The sequence below is a fragment of the Citrus sinensis genome, chromosome 6, assembly GCF_022201045.2.
Source record: "Citrus sinensis cultivar Valencia sweet orange chromosome 6, DVS_A1.0, whole genome shotgun sequence".
In the NCBI taxonomy this organism is placed as follows: Eukaryota; Viridiplantae; Streptophyta; class Magnoliopsida; order Sapindales; family Rutaceae; genus Citrus; species Citrus sinensis.
In genome coordinates this window covers 12,321,284-12,339,516 of record NC_068561.1, presented here as the reverse complement: position 1 = coordinate 12,339,516, position 18,233 = coordinate 12,321,284, and the positions used below count along the sequence as shown (strand labels likewise).

Here is an 18,233-nt window from a genome sequence, read left to right as displayed (position 1 = left end):
CTAGAATAATCATCCACTATCACAAAAGCATAATATTTGCCATTTAGACTTGCATATCTAGATGGCCCAAAAAGATCTATGTGAAGAAGTTCAAGTGGTTTTGAAGTAGAAATATGGTTTTTATTCTTGAAAGAAGTTTTAATTTGTTTTCCAAATTGACAAGCTTCACAAATTTTATCCTTTTGAAAACCAATTTTCGGAAGACCTTTAACTAAATCATCTTTCGAAATTTTTGAAATCAAATCCATACTTGCATGTCCTAACCTTCTATGCCAAAACCAACAATCATCATGCAATGCCGAAAAACATTTATCAAGAGTAGATGCACATTCTATGTCAATGATATAAACATTACCAAATCTATTTCCAACAAATAAGGTTTTGCCATCACATCAGTTCTCAATAACAAAACTAAATTTATCAAAGATAACTTTATAGCCTTTGTCACATAATTGACTAATGCTAATTAAGTTGTGTTTCAAGTTTTCAACCAACCATACATTCTCAATTAGAGTTGAAGAGACTTTACCAACATTTTCAATTCCAAGAATTTTTTCTTTTGAGTTGTCTCCAAAAGATACATCTCCACCATTTTCAATTTTGGTGAAGCTTGAGAACCATGCATAGTTTTCGGTCATGTGCCTTGAACAACCGCTGTCCAAGTACTATTTATTTTTCTTATTCTTCAAGCCCTACAAGAAAAAAATCTCAAGTTTTAGGTACCCAAAGCTTTTTGGGTCCTTGAGGGTTAGCAACGGTTCCTTTTGGAACCCAAATGCATTTGACACCATAATATGCATTCCTTTTCACGGGACATCTAAATTTCATGTGACCATTTTGATTACAATAATGACATACAATCTTATGATCATTTGTGGAGGTAGCTTTAACAAAATAATTCTTATAATACTTTTGCTTCAAGTTAGGCTTATATCCAAGTCATCCTTTATCAAAAACACATTTTTGTGAGTTAAGCATATTATCCAACATCTTTTGCCCATTTGTAAATTTCAGAACAATTTCATTCAATTCATTATTCTTTTTCTTGAGTAATTCGTTCTCATTTTTCAGCTCATCTATGTGTGATTTCAAATGCTCATGTGAGATGCTAGGTTTCTTATTTGATAATACAATTTCATTATGCAATATTTTGTTTCCTACTTCTAGGCATACAATTCTTGCATTTAGAGATTCATTTTCATTTTTGAGCTTTGTCATTTCCTTTTTAAGACATACATTCTTTTTACCAATTTTCATCAACTCATTATGCAAATCTTGAAAAGCATCATACAATTCATCATAGGTAGGATCACTTACCTCATTGAGATCAGCATCCCCTCATATTGCCATGAGTGCTAAGTTTGATACTTCTTGCGATCCTTCTTCATCATTTGACTCTTCCTCACTATCATCCCAAGTTGCAACCATTGCTTTCTTTTTGAGTTTGTTGATAAGTGGGCACTCCGATCTTATATGTCCAGGCTTCTTGCATTCATAGCAAGTGATTGCCTCCTTCTTCTCCCTATGATTCTTGAAGTTTCTGAAATTTCTTCGCTCTCTGGTTTTCTTGAAGAATTTTCTGAACCTCCTTGCTAGCATGGCTAGCTCTTCATCATCCGGTTCACTCTCCTCATCACTCTCATATTTTGAAGCTTTGAGAGCAATGCTTTTCTTCTTCTCCTCATGTCCTTTTTCTGCAGCTAAATCCTCTTCATACGAAATAAGAGAACCAATTAGATCATCAAGAGGTAAAGTATTTAAATCTTTGGCCTCTTCAATGGCGGTTCTTTTAGGTCTCCATTCTTTTGGAAGTGACCTAATGATTTTCTTAACTTTCTCACTATTTGAGAAGGTTTTCCCTAAGGCACCTAGGGTGTTTACAATGTCCGTGAATCTAGTGTACATAGAATACACATTTTCATTTTGTTCCATTTGGAACAACTCATATTGACAAGTGTATCTACTGATTTTAGATTCTTTCACTTGATTTGTCCCTTCATAGACAACTTCAAATTTATTCCATATCTCTTGTGCACTTTCGTAACTAGATACTCTATGGAATTCTTTCTTATCAAGAGCACAAAACAAAGCATTCATAGCCTTGGAGTTTAGAGACATCTTTCTCTTTTCTAACTCACTCCATTGACTCGATGGTTTAGGAATATCATCTCCTACTTCATCTTTGAACGTAGGCATGAATGGACCATCACAAACTTCCCAAATTTCATAATCTAAGGCTTGCAAATAGATTCTCATTCTAGTTTTCCAATAAGCATAATCATTACCATCAAAAAATGGTGGTCTAGTTGTGGATTGCCCTTCTCTAAAGGTTGAGTCATTTAGGGTTGCCATGGATATTTTACTCTAGACGATTAAGTTTGAACAAGAGAACGAGGCTCTGATACCAATTGAAATACAAGTATGCAACCCAAGAGGGGGGGTGAATTGGGATTCTAAAAATAATTCAATATTAAAGAAAATCTTAATGCAATTATAACTCAAATTCAAAGCAATAACAATTAAGATGATCACAATATAAAAAGATAAGGGAAGAGAAATTCAAACACGAGATTTTTACGTGGTTCGGCCAACCTCGCCTACGTCCACGCCTCCAAGCTTTCCGAGCTTGAGGATTCCACTAAGCAAGCCTCCAAGGCTTCAAATGCTTACACTTGACTTCCAAGGTGTCAATAGACCTTTACAACAAGAGATTATCCCCAATCTCTTAACCCAAGTGTATCCCAACACTTACAATCACTCAAAGTAAAAGATTACAAATTGTTTTGCCTCTCACAATATATAAGATTACTTAATGATGCTTAATATGTGAATAGATGAAGCAAGAATGTGTTCTAAACTCTATGAAGATTGTATTCTTGAATATTAGCTCAAATGGTTGTGTTGTGATCAATCTTCTTTGAATTTGAATGAGCTTATTTATATTTGAAGCCGAAAATCTAGCCGTTACAAACTGTCGGACAGAAAACGGTTCGCTGTTAACCATTAACGGTTAACCGTTTAGGCTGGTCAAAGTTACCGTTGGGCCAGATTTCAAATAAACGGTTTGCCGTTTAGGGTTGCCCTTTCGCCGTTAACTTCCAGAGACCTGCAAGATGAGCATTTGTTATCCATTTACACTAAACGGTTAAGGACTTGCATGAAGTAACTGTTGAGTGTTAGAAAATGCATATTTATAAAGAGAAAACCGTCATTTTACATTTCAAGTCTTACTAACAACCCTTACTTTTATGTATTTAACCTACTTGTGATTTAATTACATGTGTTTTATTTTAATTAAGTATTTTATGTATTTTAGGGACATTATAGTCATTTCACAATAAACGAGAAATCAGATGGCAAAACAGACATCACTTTTGAACTCAGGACGGTCGAAAACCTTAGGAGGAGCATAAAAGGAAAAATGGCACTGTTCACATGTACGGTACTATTCACATATAGACGGACCGATGACGTGGCATTGACTGATGAGGTGTCATGATCCTGTTGGACTAAAATTCTTATATACTGTTGATGGTGACGTGGCAGCATATCAGTGGACGAAAAATCTCGCATACGGTGCATGCATCACACAGGATTATTTTCAACCAAACCGCGTTACTGTTCATCCGGGTCAAACCGCGTTACTGTTCAAAGTCGGGTCAAACCGTGTTACTGTTCATCCGCGTGGTCAAACCGTGGACTGTTGACTGATGACGTGGCGCAATCCTGAGCGTCCAAACTGTTTTTAATCCGATGGCCATGATTTACTCCATGTATCTATAAAAAGGGGGCCTCTCCCCCCTAATTTGATATCTCTGAATCCATTTTTGGGATCCATTTTCTGTAATTCCTTCTCCATCTTGTATTTTCTTCGTATTTTAATAAATTCCCATTTTGCCCCTAGTTCAATTATGAGTGGCTAATTTTCTTTCAAGCTTGGGTTGAAGGTGAAGTCTCAACATGTGTCATGGGCTTAATTTGGTAAATTTATTTTCTCTTCCCCTCTAATGTTTGTGGATGTTTTGACTTCTCGTCGACAAATAATAATAGTCTTGTCTAGATACCGCCTTGGTTACACCGGCTCTCTAGTATAAGGTTATTATTATTTGGCACGATAAGCCCTTAGCACCATATTGATTAGAGCGTGGTTCATGAGGTGTGGATTCCCCCCTCATGATTTAATTGGCATTAATACGGATTATTTAGCTCATGATGCATGTTGATACGGATCCAGATACCCAAGTACGTCAATTTAATAGATTTTCTTTTCAATTTATTCTCTCCATTGCAATTCCAATTTTAGAATTTATTCTCGCTATTTTAATTTAAGTCTTAGCATATTCCAAATCATTTCCACCATAAATCCAACAACCCATTTACAAAATTAATTCTATACACATAATTAAAATCCACCTCCTTGTGGGATCGACACTCGTCACCATTAGTCTATACTACAATAGATTCGTGCGCTTGCGAGTACATTAAAATTTGCACAACAAGTTTTTGGCGCTGTTGCCGGGGAGGTAAGTAATTTTAATTCATAGAATTAATTTTTGTGAATAATTCCATTTAAATTGTTTTCTTGTATTTTTTTTATTAAAAAAAAATGAATCTACATATAAAGGTTAGTATTTCTTTCTTTTTCTCTTCTTTAAAATTCTGTAATTTAATTTTCAATTTATTTTTTCTTTGTAATTTTTGTTTATTTTATTAATTTAATTTTTAGTTAATTTATTTTACGTATTTGTTTTTGTGTATTTTTATAGAAAGATTGTAATAGCACAATAAGGTTAGTATCGTAATTTCTCCATCTTCTTTATTTTTATTTGTTTTGTTCCCATCTTTATTTTTATTTTATTTGTTTTGCATGCATGGTCGTAGGTCATTATTTCCTAATCTTGAACCTATAGACTTTGAATTAGAAAAAACACTTCGCACACAAAAGCACATTAAAAATAAATTTGGAATGGATTTACAAGCACCACAGGAGAGGCCATTTAAGGACTATTTTAGTCCCTTAGCTAATTTGAGCACATCATGCATAAGATACCCAAATGTAACTGCTAGAAGTTTTGAACTAAAACCTAGTGTGCTAAATTGTCTCCCCACATTTTATGGCCTAGAAAATGAGGACCCATATAATCATTTGAATGATTTTCATGCCATTTGTCAAACTTTTAAATACGAGAATTTTTCAGATGATGATGTTAAACTCAGATTATTCCCATTTTCTTTAAAGGATGAGCTCGTTCATGGCTTAATACATTGCCTGCCAATAGCATTGCATCATGGGAACAAATGGTAACTAAATTTTTGAATAAATATTTCCCAGTGCATAAAACCAATGCTATTCGCAGGGAAATTTCAGAGTTTACACAGAGAGAGGACGAGCAATTTTTCGAAACATGGGAGCGATTCAATGGGCTACTCTTGAAGTGTCCACATCATGGGTATGAGAAATGACACCAATGCCAATACTTTTTGGAGGGATTATTGCCGAATGTGCAAGAATGGCTAATGGCAACGAGTGGAGGAAAGCTAATGTCAAAAAGTGCATCAGAGATTTGGGAATTCTTTCAGCGACAAGCAGATAATTCCCAACAACGGAGTCGATCACTCAGGACTACTAGAAGAATTAAGGGAGTAAATGAGGTTCACATTGGCGAGTCAACTTCGGGAATCAAAGAAGTCAAGGAGATGGTTGAAGGTCTTGCTCGACAAATAGCATCGTTATCGACTGCTAAATCAACAGAACCACATGACCATGACTCATACTCAGATCAAGCCAATGCCATAGGTGTAATGAGAAAGCCATCAAATTACAACCCATACTCCAACACATATAACCCTGGATGGAGAGATCACCCCAATTTTTCATGGTCTCAAGGACTCCAACAGAATGGACCAGCAGCTCCAGCTCCACTAATGCAACCAATTCCTCAAATTTCTCAAGCCTCTCAGCTCCCATTTAGACCATACAATTAGAACCAGAACTACTCTCAACCCAGACCATGGGAGGATGCATTCCAAAATTTCAAGAATGTTACTCACTCCACGATTGAGCAACAAAACCGCACCATTGATGGACTATGAAATGAGTTGAGAGCAGGTTTCAATTCACAAGCTCAATCAGTTTCAAGCCTTGAGAAGATGGTGGGACAGCTTGCTTCTTCAGTTCAGACCTTGGCAATGACTGTTGAGAAAGGTAAGTTTCCAAGTCAACCAGTGCCTAATCCTAAAGGAGTACATGAAGCAAGTACCAGTTCACCACAACAGCATGGAGAGATCAAAGCAGTAATGACCTTACGAAAAGGAAAAGAAGTCGACAACAAAGTGGAGATGCCAGTGACAAAAGAAAATCAAATTGTTCCTGTGAGTGTTGAGGACTCATCACCGGAGGAGAAAGAAGAAACCAACCCACGAGAATATATTCCGAAAGCTCCATTTCCTCAGCGGTTAGCTAAAGGCAAGAAGGGAAAATCCACAGGTGAGATTCTTGAAATCTTCAAACAGGTAAGTATTAACATCCCTTTGCTTGATGCTATTAAACAAGTTCCATATTATGCGAAGTTTCTTAAAGACCTTTGTACTAAAAAGAGAAATATGCATGTTCAAAAGAAAGCATTTTTAACAGAAAACGTTAGTTCTATACTCCAACATAAAATTCCTTTAAAATGCAAAGACCCAGGCTCCCCCACTATCTCATGTAGTATAGGGAACCACACAATTGAGAATGCTTTGTTGGATTTAGGAGCTAGTGTAAATTTGTTGCCTTATTCAGTGTTTGTAAAACTTGGACTTGGAGAATTACACCCAACTCCAGTGGTGTTACAACTCGCAGATCGGTCCACGAAAATACCTCGTGGTATTGTGGAGGACGTGCTTATCCAGGTAGACAAGTTTTATTTTCCTGTTGATTTCATTGTAATTGACACTCAACCAATACAGGATTCAAGGAAGCACATCCCCATTATTCTAGGCCGACCTTTCTTGGTAACTGCGGATGCTCACATTCAATGCAGGACTGGAAATATGTAGTTGTCCTTCGGCAACATGACTATGGAGCTAAACATTTTTAACATTGCCAAACAACCTCACAGTGCAGATGATGGAATTGTTGATGTGGATTTAATTGAAGCATTAGTTGATGATACTTTTGTTTCAAACCTTAGTGATGATCCTTTACAAATATGTTTAACTCACTTTGGTTTGGATTTTGATATTGACAGATCAGTCGATGAGGTCAACGCCCTACTTGACTCCGCACTATCCATGGACACTAATAAATGGAAGTCAAGAGTTGAGCAACTAGCACCATCAGAGAAGCAACTCATTCCATCATCAGAATCACCACCGAAACTCGAGCTCAAACCATTGCCCAACACTCTGGAATATGCATTTTTGGGAGAAGAAAGTACTCTGCCGGTAATCATCTCATCATCCCTAAATGACGAACAAAAAGGTAAGTTGTTGGATGTTTTGAAAAAGCACAAAGGGGCATTAGGATGGACCATATCAGACATAAAAGGTATAAACCCAGTAGACTGCATGCATTACATTCACCTTGATGAAAATGCTAAATCTACTAGGGAAATACAACGTCAGTTAAATTCTAATATGAAAAAAGTTGTTAGAACAGAAGTCCTTAAGCTATTAGATGTTGGTATCATTTACCCCATTTCTGATAGTTCATGGGTCAGTCTTGTACAAGTTGTCCCTAAAAAGTCAGGAGTTACAGTAGTTACCAATACTGATAATGAATTGATACCCACTAGAGTAACTACAGGATGACGTGTATGCATTGATTATAGGAAGTTGAATTCTGTCACACGTAAAGACCATTTTCCTTTACCATTTATTGATCAAATGCTTGATAGATTAGCAGGCCATGAATTTTATTGCTTTCTAGATGGCTACTCAGGATATAATCAGATTCCCATAGCACCAAAAGATCAAGAGAAAACTACTTTCACTTGCCCTTTTGGCACATTTGCATATAGGAGAATGCCATTTGGATTATGCAATGCACCTGCTACATTTCAACGATGCATGTTGAGCATTTTTTCTAATATGGTTGAACGATTCCTTGAAGTCTTTATGGATGATTTTTCTGTCTTTGGTGACTCATTTGATCAATGTTTACATCATCTAACACTAGTTCTGCAGAGATGTGTCAAGAAGAACTTGGTCTTAAATTGGGAGAAATGTCATTTTATGGTAAAACAAGGTATTGTTCTCGGTCACATCATTTTGAGCAAAGGTATTGAGGTTGACAAAGCCAAGGTGGATCTCATTTCTAATCTTCCTCTACCCAAAACAGTCAGAGAAGTAAGATCTTTCCTTGGGCATGCTGGTTTCTATAGACGTTTCATTAAAGATTTTAGCAAAGTTTTTAGACCCTTATGCAATTTACTTGCTAAGGATGTACCTTTTATCTTTAATGATTCATGTCTTATGGCGTTTGAAAAATTAAAACAGTTGTTGACATCATCACCCATTATTCAGGCCCCGAACTGGAGCTTACCATTTGAACTCATGTGTGATGCATCTGATTATGCAGTAGGAGCAGTATTAGGACAAAGAGTTGATCGAATTCCCCATGTTATTTATTATGCTAGTATGACATTGAATGATGCACAGTTGAACTATTCAACTACTGAAAAAGAAATGCTAGCAGTAGTGTTTGCATTGGAAAAATTTCGATCATATCTCATTGGTTGTAAAATAATTATATTCATGGATCATGCTGCTCTTAAATATCTTCTCACAAAGAAAGATGCAAAAGCCAGACTAATTCGTTGGGTGTTACTTTTGCAGGAGTTTGACTTCGAATTCAAAGATAAGAAAGGCACAGAGAATGTTGTGGCGGACCACCTCTCTCGTCTCCATTTTGACACAATTACAGAATCATTACCATTGAATGAGTCATTTCCAGATGAACAATTAATGAATGTGGAAGTATTACCTTGGTATGCTGATATAGTTAATTATCTTGTTACAGGTAAACTTCCAGAGCATTGGACCAAGTAAGACAATGCTAAATTCTTTGCAGAAATAAAGAATTTCTTTTGGGATGACCCGTATTTGTTCAAGTATTATGCAGACCAAATTGTTAGACGATGTGTCCCAGAAAGTGAAATTCAAAATATCCTTTCATTCTGCCATGAACAAGCTTGTGGAGGTCATTTCAGTGCTAAGAAAACAGCGACTAAAGTTTTACAATGTGGTTTCTATTGGCCAACAATATTTCGAGACGCTTACACTTTCTGTTCTTCATGTGATAGGTGTCAACGAATGGGGAGCATTACGCGAAGGAATATGATGCCACTAAATCCAATTTTAGTGGTTGAGATTTTTGACGTATGGGGTATCGACTTTATGGGACCATTTCCCCCTTCTTTTGGCCATCAATACATATTGGTTGCAATTGACTACGTATCCAAATGGGTAGAAGCAATTCCATGCAGAACTAATGATCACAAAGTGGTGATAGGATTTTTGAAAAGCAATATTGTTTCACGCTTTGGATTCCCTCGAGCGATAATCAGTGATGGTGGTGCCCACTTTTGTAACAAAGCATTCAAAGCTCTTTTGACAAAGTATTCAATCACACACAAAGTGGCAACTCCGTATCATCCGCAAACCAGTGGCCAAGTTGAGATATCCAAACGAGAAATAAAGCACATATTAGAAAAAACGGTGAGGCTAGACAGGAAAGATTGGTCATTAAGACTTGATGATGCATTATGGGCATATAGAACGACTTTCAAGACCCCGATTGGGATATCACCCTACAGGCTAGTGTATGGAAAAGCTTGCCACCTACCTGTGGAACTTGAGCATCGTGCATATTGGGCCATCAAGAAATTCAACTTTGACATGCAGCAAGCCAGCTCAGAAAGAAGATTACAACTGGCAGAACTTGAAGAAATTCGCAATGACGCATACGAAAATGCCAAGATTTACAAGCAACGAATGAAAGTCTTCCATGACAAGCAAATTATGAGAAAATCTTTCACTCCAGGTCAGAAAGTGCTTTTATTCAATTCTCGCTTGCACTTATTCCCAGGTAAGTTACGCTCTCGTTGGTCTGGCCCATTTATTGTTCATACTGTTTTTCCACATGGGGCAATTGAAATTAAGGACCCAAAGAACGGTGTCACGTTTAAAGTTAATGGTCAAAGATTAAAGCCATATCTAGAGTACCAACCACATGGAGAAGACACCGAAATAAATTTGAGTGACCCACCAAATTTCAATTGATTTATTTTTTCTTCTTTCTTTTCGTTGATTTGATTTTTTTTCTTTCTTTATATTATTCTTCTGCTAATTGAAATTATTTTTGCATAAGTGTGTTTGTTTAATTATTCAGTTTTCTTTTATCATTTTTAATCATGAGTACCTTACTTAGACCGTTCCTCCTGAACATTCTTAAACCATTTCAACGTGTCAAAACTCATCTCAAACGACAGATTCAATTTTGTAAAACACATCGTATTTGGGCTCTACAGCCACCAGAGTTAGTAGTTTATGTTGAGGGTTTAAAAAGCCAACTCAGAGACATTGAGAGAAGTGTTTACAACATCCAGTTGGAGCTTGAGGTAAATTCCATAAGAGGACGATTTTAATTTTCTTTGTGTGTTTTAATTTATTTTTCTGTTTGTGTGCTTTAGTTTGTTACCCCGGTGAAGTGGCGGATAACGGTACTCCGTGACAATCAAGTCGGTTACTTCAGTTTCCCATAATAACTGATATTCTGAGGCGAAGGTATGGACAGAAACGAGATTCTAGCAAAACTTCACAAGCGATTCCCTTCACTTCCTCAGAATGCCCTCCTTACGATCTATAAAGCTCGGTCCGAACGCATGCGATTGCTCATGAGGAATAACATACCTGCTGATATTCGTTGGTTAATTGAGGCAAAAGTACGATCGGCAGGTGAGTTACCTCCAAAATTTATTGCATACATGCCTGGTTGTGGTAAAGGAAATTATACAAGAAAACGACGAGCTCGAAGAATTTCTGTTGCTTGTCATAAGTGTGCCAGAATGAGTTGCAATAAAAACCCATGTTCTTTAGGAATGATGTCTGATAACAGGGAAGATAAGATTCAATTCATTAGGGATGGCTTGAATAAGGAGTCATTGGATGATATCCTTTTATCTCTTGAAACGCATCCCAGTGGATACGTGCAAGGAACGATTCTCCAATTATGGCCATTATTCCAGAAAGAGCATGCACGATATAGTCTCAGGAATCTGACTATAAACGACCCTATTTGCCAGTTTATAAGAAAACTGGATGGGAAGCCTATCCTCGACCCATAGAGGGCGTTCAAGCCGTTTCTGGACGTAAAACCAGAGGAAGATGTGAGCCACAGTCGCAACTACCTGTAAATATCCTTTTACTTTACTGTTATTTTATTTCACTATTGTTTTATTGTGCGCATTATTGTCTTTAATAATTTTATTACTGTTTGCTTTTTCCTTATTACTGTTTGCTTTTTCCCTTTTACTGTTTTCTTTTTGACTAGCGAGCCACGTGCTTTACGCGTTATTTGACACTGACATGTTACCTCATACACAACTGTGATCCACTGTCACCAAGATTCTTAAATGTGATTTCCTTTTTGTCAAGCACTCACAAATTGTTTTTGAGAAGTATCACAATGGCAGCTACTCCCAATAGACAATTCAATAATATTTGTGTGCTTTCTGGATTTACTTATAGCAAACATAAAGAGTTCGTTGAGGCAGCTATAGATCTTGGTCGAAGCATAGCAGCGAGAAAATTACACTTGATGTATGGAGGAGGTAACCGAGGGTTATAAAAAATGGTCTCAGAAGCAGCTTTTATCAGAGGAAGTCAAGTGTTAGGCATCATCCCAAGAGTCCTAAAACCATTGGGCAGTTCGTCTGACTCATCAACTGGAGAAGAGTTAGTCATCTCAGGTATGCAAGAAAGAATAACTGAAATGCTTAATCATGCTGATGCTTTTATTTTCCTTCCATGAGATCTTACAACACTAGAGGCACTTATAACACTAGCATCTTGGGCCCATCTGCACATCCACAGGAAACCCATCGGTTTGTTAAATGTCAATAACTTTTATAATGGCTTTATCGCATTTCTTAACCATGCAATAAAAAACTATTTCATTCATTCTAATGTGAAAAAACTTTTTATTTGTGCTCACACTGCTAATGAGCTACTTGATCTGTTACAAGCTTATAGACCGGAGCCAGACCCCTGGACCTTTGTGTTGGGGCGTCCAAATAATGATGGTAACAGTAGCAACAGTAAGAAGTATAAATTAGATTTAACTCTCCGCCTGTAAATATTTTCTTCTGTGTTGCACCACCCAGGTGATGTCTTCTAAACTCTACTTCTTTCATTTCAAACATTGAGGACAATATTTCGTTCTGATTGGGGGGAGGGAATAATTGACAATTGTGAAATTTTGGTTAAGTTTTTACTAATTTTTTGTTGTAGAAACTAACTGTTGCTAACTTTTTGTGTTGAAGATGGCTGAATATGGAGTATAGTGACTCTAAAAACGCATCTTCATCGTTTAAAAAAAATTTTAAAAAAAACTTTAAAAAAAATTCAGACATTTTCTTTTTCTTTATTATGTGTTTATGTTTATTTTTCTTCTTTTTAATTTCTCCTCTATCAATATACATTTTCCAACTTTTGAGTCAAAGATGGCTGAATATGGAGTGTAGTTCCTCTAGAAACGCATCTTCTTTTAAAAAAAATAAAAAATCACTTTCGTTTTCTATCATTTTACGTGTAACTTTTCTAATTAGTTTTTATGCATCATTTTCACATTTCTGCATGCATATTTTCCTTTCATGTTTAGAATAGGTTGGGGGGTAGAATGTTGTTTAAAAAAAAAATTGTGTGATTTGTTTTAACATTGGGTGACATGATTAATTTTAAATTTTAGTATTTGTATTATCTTTGGTCTTAAGTGATGTTACATTATGTTTGCTACTCTACATGTTGATGTCGGAGACATATATGAGTTGCTTGAAGGAATGAACATGTCATAATAAGTACCAAGTGAGTTTTTGAGCCTATCATTTTTCTTGGAGAGTAACCCTTTTGCCCATTCTTTATACAGCTTAATAGTTTATTATTGTAGACACGATCTCTATATTTCTTTTGAGTTAACCCTTAAAAAAAATTGTAAAATTAAAAAAAAAAAAAGAAAAAAAAGAAAAAAAATGTGTGTTGCTACATTTGGAGGCCCATCTAACTAGTAGATATGGATGATTATTTAGAGCCCTAAAAGACGATAGAAAGGCCATCTTTGATCCGTTTGAGCCTTTCTAGCCATCCCTTTTATTAAATATCCATAGTTAACCCTTTTGAGCCTTTAAAAAAAAAATATATTTTCTTTGTCAACTTATCATCTTGACCCACTCCGATTTGGAGTATTACCCGATATCTTATAAGTTCCATCACCTATTTATGTTTGAGAAAATGTAAATAATTATGTTGTTCAGTGAAGTTATACCAAAAAAAAAACAACAAAACAAAAGTTGTTGTTTCAAAAGAATAAAAATAACAATAATAGGTGAAATCCACCTTGCAACTTCCAAAAAAAAAAAAAATTCTCTGCATTTTTCTCAAACATACACTTTGTTTTCCTTATTTCCTTTCTTTGTTAACCATGTCCCTAGCCTACGTTACATCCTAATAAAAGTCCTTCTTGATTTTAGGGAACTATAATTTGAAGTAGAAGCTAGTTATATGGGCTAAAAAGATGTAGTGGTACATATAAAAAAAATAAATAAATAAATTGGGTTGACTAACAGTTTTTATTTGACTTGAGATCGTATTATTTTTAAGCTGAGGGCATATTTATTTCATCTTGGTGAGAGTATGTGATATCACTTCTTCATTATTTTCTTTCAATTGCCATTCATTGGAATGGCTATTTTTATTGGGTTTAATTTCTTTGTGAGAGTGTCACTACTTCTAGTGAGATTTTGGGGTTTGACATGTCATTCTTGAAAGTAGCTATAACAAAGTCTACTGGGCTGATTCATGTGGATGGTTGATGTGGGTGTGATGTTACTTTAGACTGGAGATAATGCTTATACTTTTATTTGATTGCTATCATTAATCTGATTGAATAAACACGAGTGTTTCTAAATTAAAAAAAAAAAGAAATAATTCTGAATTTGAATTTTATTTTCGCTTCATTTGCTAGGGACTAGCAATAAGCTGGTTGGGGGGTGTGTTGAGTGTTAGAAAATGCATATTTATAAAGGAGAAAACCGTCATTTTACATTTCAAGTCTTACTAACAACCCTTACTTTTATGTATTTAACCTACTTGTGATTTAATTACATGTGTTTTATTTTAATTAAGTATTTTATGTATTTTAGGGGCATTATAGTCATTTCACAATAAACGAGAAATCAGATGGCAAAACGGACATCACTTTTGAACTCAGGACGGTCGAAAACCTTAGGAGGAGCATAAAAGGAAAAATTGCACTGTTCACATGTACGGTACTATTCACGTGTACGGTACTGTATACGACACTGTTCACATAGACAGACCGATGACGTGGCATTGACTGATGAGGTGTCACGATCCTGTTGGACTAAAATTCTTATATACTGTTGATGGTGACGTGGCAGCATATCAGTGGACGAAAAATCTCGCATACGGTGCATGCATCATACAGGATTATTTTCAACCAAACCGCGTTACTGTTCATCCGGGTCAAACCGCGTTACTGTTCAAAGTCGGGTTAAACTGTGTTACTGTTCATCCGCGTGGTCAAACTGTGGACTGTTGACTGATGACGTGGCGCAATCCTGAGCGTCCAAACTGTTTTTAATCCGATGGCCATGATTTACTCCATGTATCTATAAAAAGGGGGCCTCTCCCCCCTAATTTGATATCTCTGAATCCATTTTTGGGATCCATTTTCTGTAATTCCTTCTCCATCTTGTATTTTCTTCGTATTTTAATAAATTCTCATTTTGCCCCTAGTTCAATTATGAGTGGCTAATTTTCTTTCAAGCTTGGGTTGAAGGTGAAGTCTCAACATGTGTCATGGGCTTAATTTGGTAAATTTATTTTCTCTTCCCCTCTAATGTTTGTGGATGTTTTGACTTCTCGTCGACAAATAATAATAGTCTTGTCTAGATACCGCCTTGGTTACACCGGCTCTCTAGTATAAGGTTATTATTATTTGGCACGATAAGCCCTTAGCACCATATTGATTAGAGCGTGGTTCATGAGGTGTGGATTCCCCCCTCATGATTTAATTGGCATTAATACGGATTATTTAGCCCATGATGCATGTTGATACGGATCCAGATACCCAAGTACGTCAATTTAATAGATTTTCTCTTCAATTTATTCTCTCCATTGCAATTCCAATTTTAGAATTTATTCTCGCCATTTTAATTTAAGTCTTAGCATATTCCAAATCATTTCCACCATAAATCCAACAACCTATTTACAAAATTAATTCTATACACATAATTAAAATCCACCTCCTCGTGGGATCGACACTCGTCACCATTAGTCTATACTACAATAGATTCGTGCGCTTGCGAGTACATTAAAATTTGCACAACAGTAACGTTTCTGGATATTATCGGTTAACCGTTTGAAATAAACGGTTAGTCGTTTGTCTCCAGTAACCTGCAAAATGAACATAAGTTAATCTGTTTTCATTTAGTGGTTAGGGGATTGCATAAAGTGGCTTCTCTGGGTATTATCGGTTGACCGTTTAAAAATAAACGGTTTGCCGTTTGGCTCCAGTAACCTGCACAACAATTCAGCCTTATCAGTTTTCGTTAATCAATGCCAGAGGAGGACAACCATCAATTCTGGACGTTATCGGTTAACCGTTTAAAATAAATGGTTCACCGTTAGGTTCCAGTAGCCTTCCCATCTTGGGTGTTTTCCGTTAAGCATAAACGGTTAGAGCTTAGGTACTATGTTGCTCTCTGGTGCTAATCGATTAACCGTTTAAAAGAAAACGGTTTACCGTTAATTTCCAGTAACCTCCCTATCTTTTGTGTTTTCCGTTTTTCATAAACGGTTAGAGGTTTAAGAAATGTGTTACTCTTTGCCTTTAATCGGTTAACCGTTTAAAATAAACGGTTCACCGTTTATGACCAGAATTGCAATTTTAAACAAGTTTTTGTAGAGAATTTCTTTCTAATTTGAAAATCCATCTTTTATGAAGAAATAAGGCAATGATTAAAAGGGTTTTCGTTTATTCAGAAATAGCTCCAATATTTTTGTCAAAATACATTTAAAATTTGTTATCATCAAAATCAATATTATTAACATATTTATGTTAACACCTATTAATGAGACTTCTCTTCTTTCACGATTTCTTTCATAATCTGGAGCTGGTCTTTCTGGTCGTCTATAACTAAACCTATCATTCGAGTTCTTTTCAAGCTATACCCAAAGTTATATCTTCTCCTTCTTGGTTCTCCCCCTCTCTACTCTTTCATTCTCTTATTTTTTTCTTTTGCATCTTTAGTTTTCAATCCAATTTTTCCTGATCTTACACCTCAGCATATGTTGCTATCCCTTTACTATATAAGTTATTCTACAATCGATTGATTCTTAACCCTTTCTTTAATCTTTCTAGATCATTTAGGTGATTAAAGACCCCTAGCTCGGTAACATCTTTATAATACTTAGTCGCAAAGCTTCTCAAACTTTCAAACTCTCCTTGTACCAATTTTTTCAACCTATTTGCATCATACTCTGGTATGCATGAACCTCTAAACAGGGGGCTGCTACCAAAGGTTTCGTCAGGCCTTCGTCTAGAAGCTTGACATTTTCTACAATGTCAACCTTGGCCCTGTCATGGCTGAGCTTGACCGCAGGCCAGGTTTAGCAGTTGAGGCTGTGTTTAGGCCCAACTACTTAATATAGAATACTTATTTATCCCAACCTTATTAAGGTAACTTGTTTTCATGTTTTTGGTTATTGAGCTTGAGCATAAATAATTTATATGTTGTTTTTTACTGGCAGATAGACATTATGATGAATCAATCGCTTTTTTTTTTTTGCTTATTATGTGAACATTGCTAGGACTATATTGGTGGGATTTTTAGGATTTTGAACCTTTAAACTGTAGTAATGACTATGGTCTAGATGAATATGACCATTTTGGTTTAGAATATCTTAGATTATGCAATAACGAATTGTTAATATCAGAACAATTGTTAATATCATAATAAGCTACATCAATAGTAAAGTACAATCATTTGTATCTTGCTGTTGCTGGTTTCTTCAGTTGAATGATATGTTATCTTGCACTTGTCCCTTTTATGTCAGTAAACTGACAGAATGTTTTTGTGGTTATTGTTACACCTCTTTATATTATATTTATCATTCTAGATACAATTGATATGTAAATTCTCGATCATCATTATTATTAGTTTGATATATGTTTCTTGATTAATCATTATCTTGTCTCTAATTTCAAAATTATATTTTGTGCATATTATATCACATGAGCTGAAGTGACTAACCATGGGGATGAAGACAATGATCCATCTTGTCACTAATTTTTTAAGTACCGAGATTTTGGGAGCTCAAGAAAATGTCACCAACTACTACCAGGAGAATGATGATCCATGGACGCACTATCAACCTTGCTGCCCACCACTTCTCCATTTGCGTGCTTCTGAAGGTTTCAATTAGTAATTTACCTTATAAGCATTTTTTATCCTCAGTTGACTGCAATGTAAAAGATTCAAGGTAAAGCTTTTGAAGAAACTCAAGAACGTTTTCCATAAATAGTTATTTGGGCCTCGATGTTACTGTAGCTTTTTATTACATGGTGTATAAACAATAGGGTGATTGCATAAGGTACTTTCATTTTAGATGTTCTATTACCTGTTCAGTTTTGTATAGCCTGAATGATAAGATATTACACTAGAAAGCAAATGTGGCAGCTTCAAATCATTCTGACCTATTAAATTTGAATTTTAATCCTTGAATATATGATTTTGATAGACCCTCGGTTTTGTTGTAAATGAAATAGATAATTTGACAGGAATATGAATATGTGTTTTATTAAAATTAAAGGAAATAAGCTAACAACCATGTAGTTTGAGAGACCTGGTTCTCTCCCAGAGCTAAGGCTCAATACAAATAATTCTCGATATCCCTATACTTTCCCTTGTGCCACTTTTTATTGCCTACATATTATCATAAATAACTCCTAC

At 35.7% G+C, this 18,233-nt stretch overlaps 1 non-coding gene across 1 annotated transcript; it reads right to left on the bottom strand.

The window, feature by feature from the left end:
• Positions 1-5,349: 5,349 nt before the first annotated feature.
• On the bottom strand, positions 5,350-5,453 carry LOC127903599 (small nucleolar RNA R71). The gene has a single exon (XR_008056308.1). It is a non-coding gene; the product is annotated as a small nucleolar RNA R71 (small nucleolar RNA).
• Positions 5,454-18,233: the final 12,780 nt, after the last annotated feature.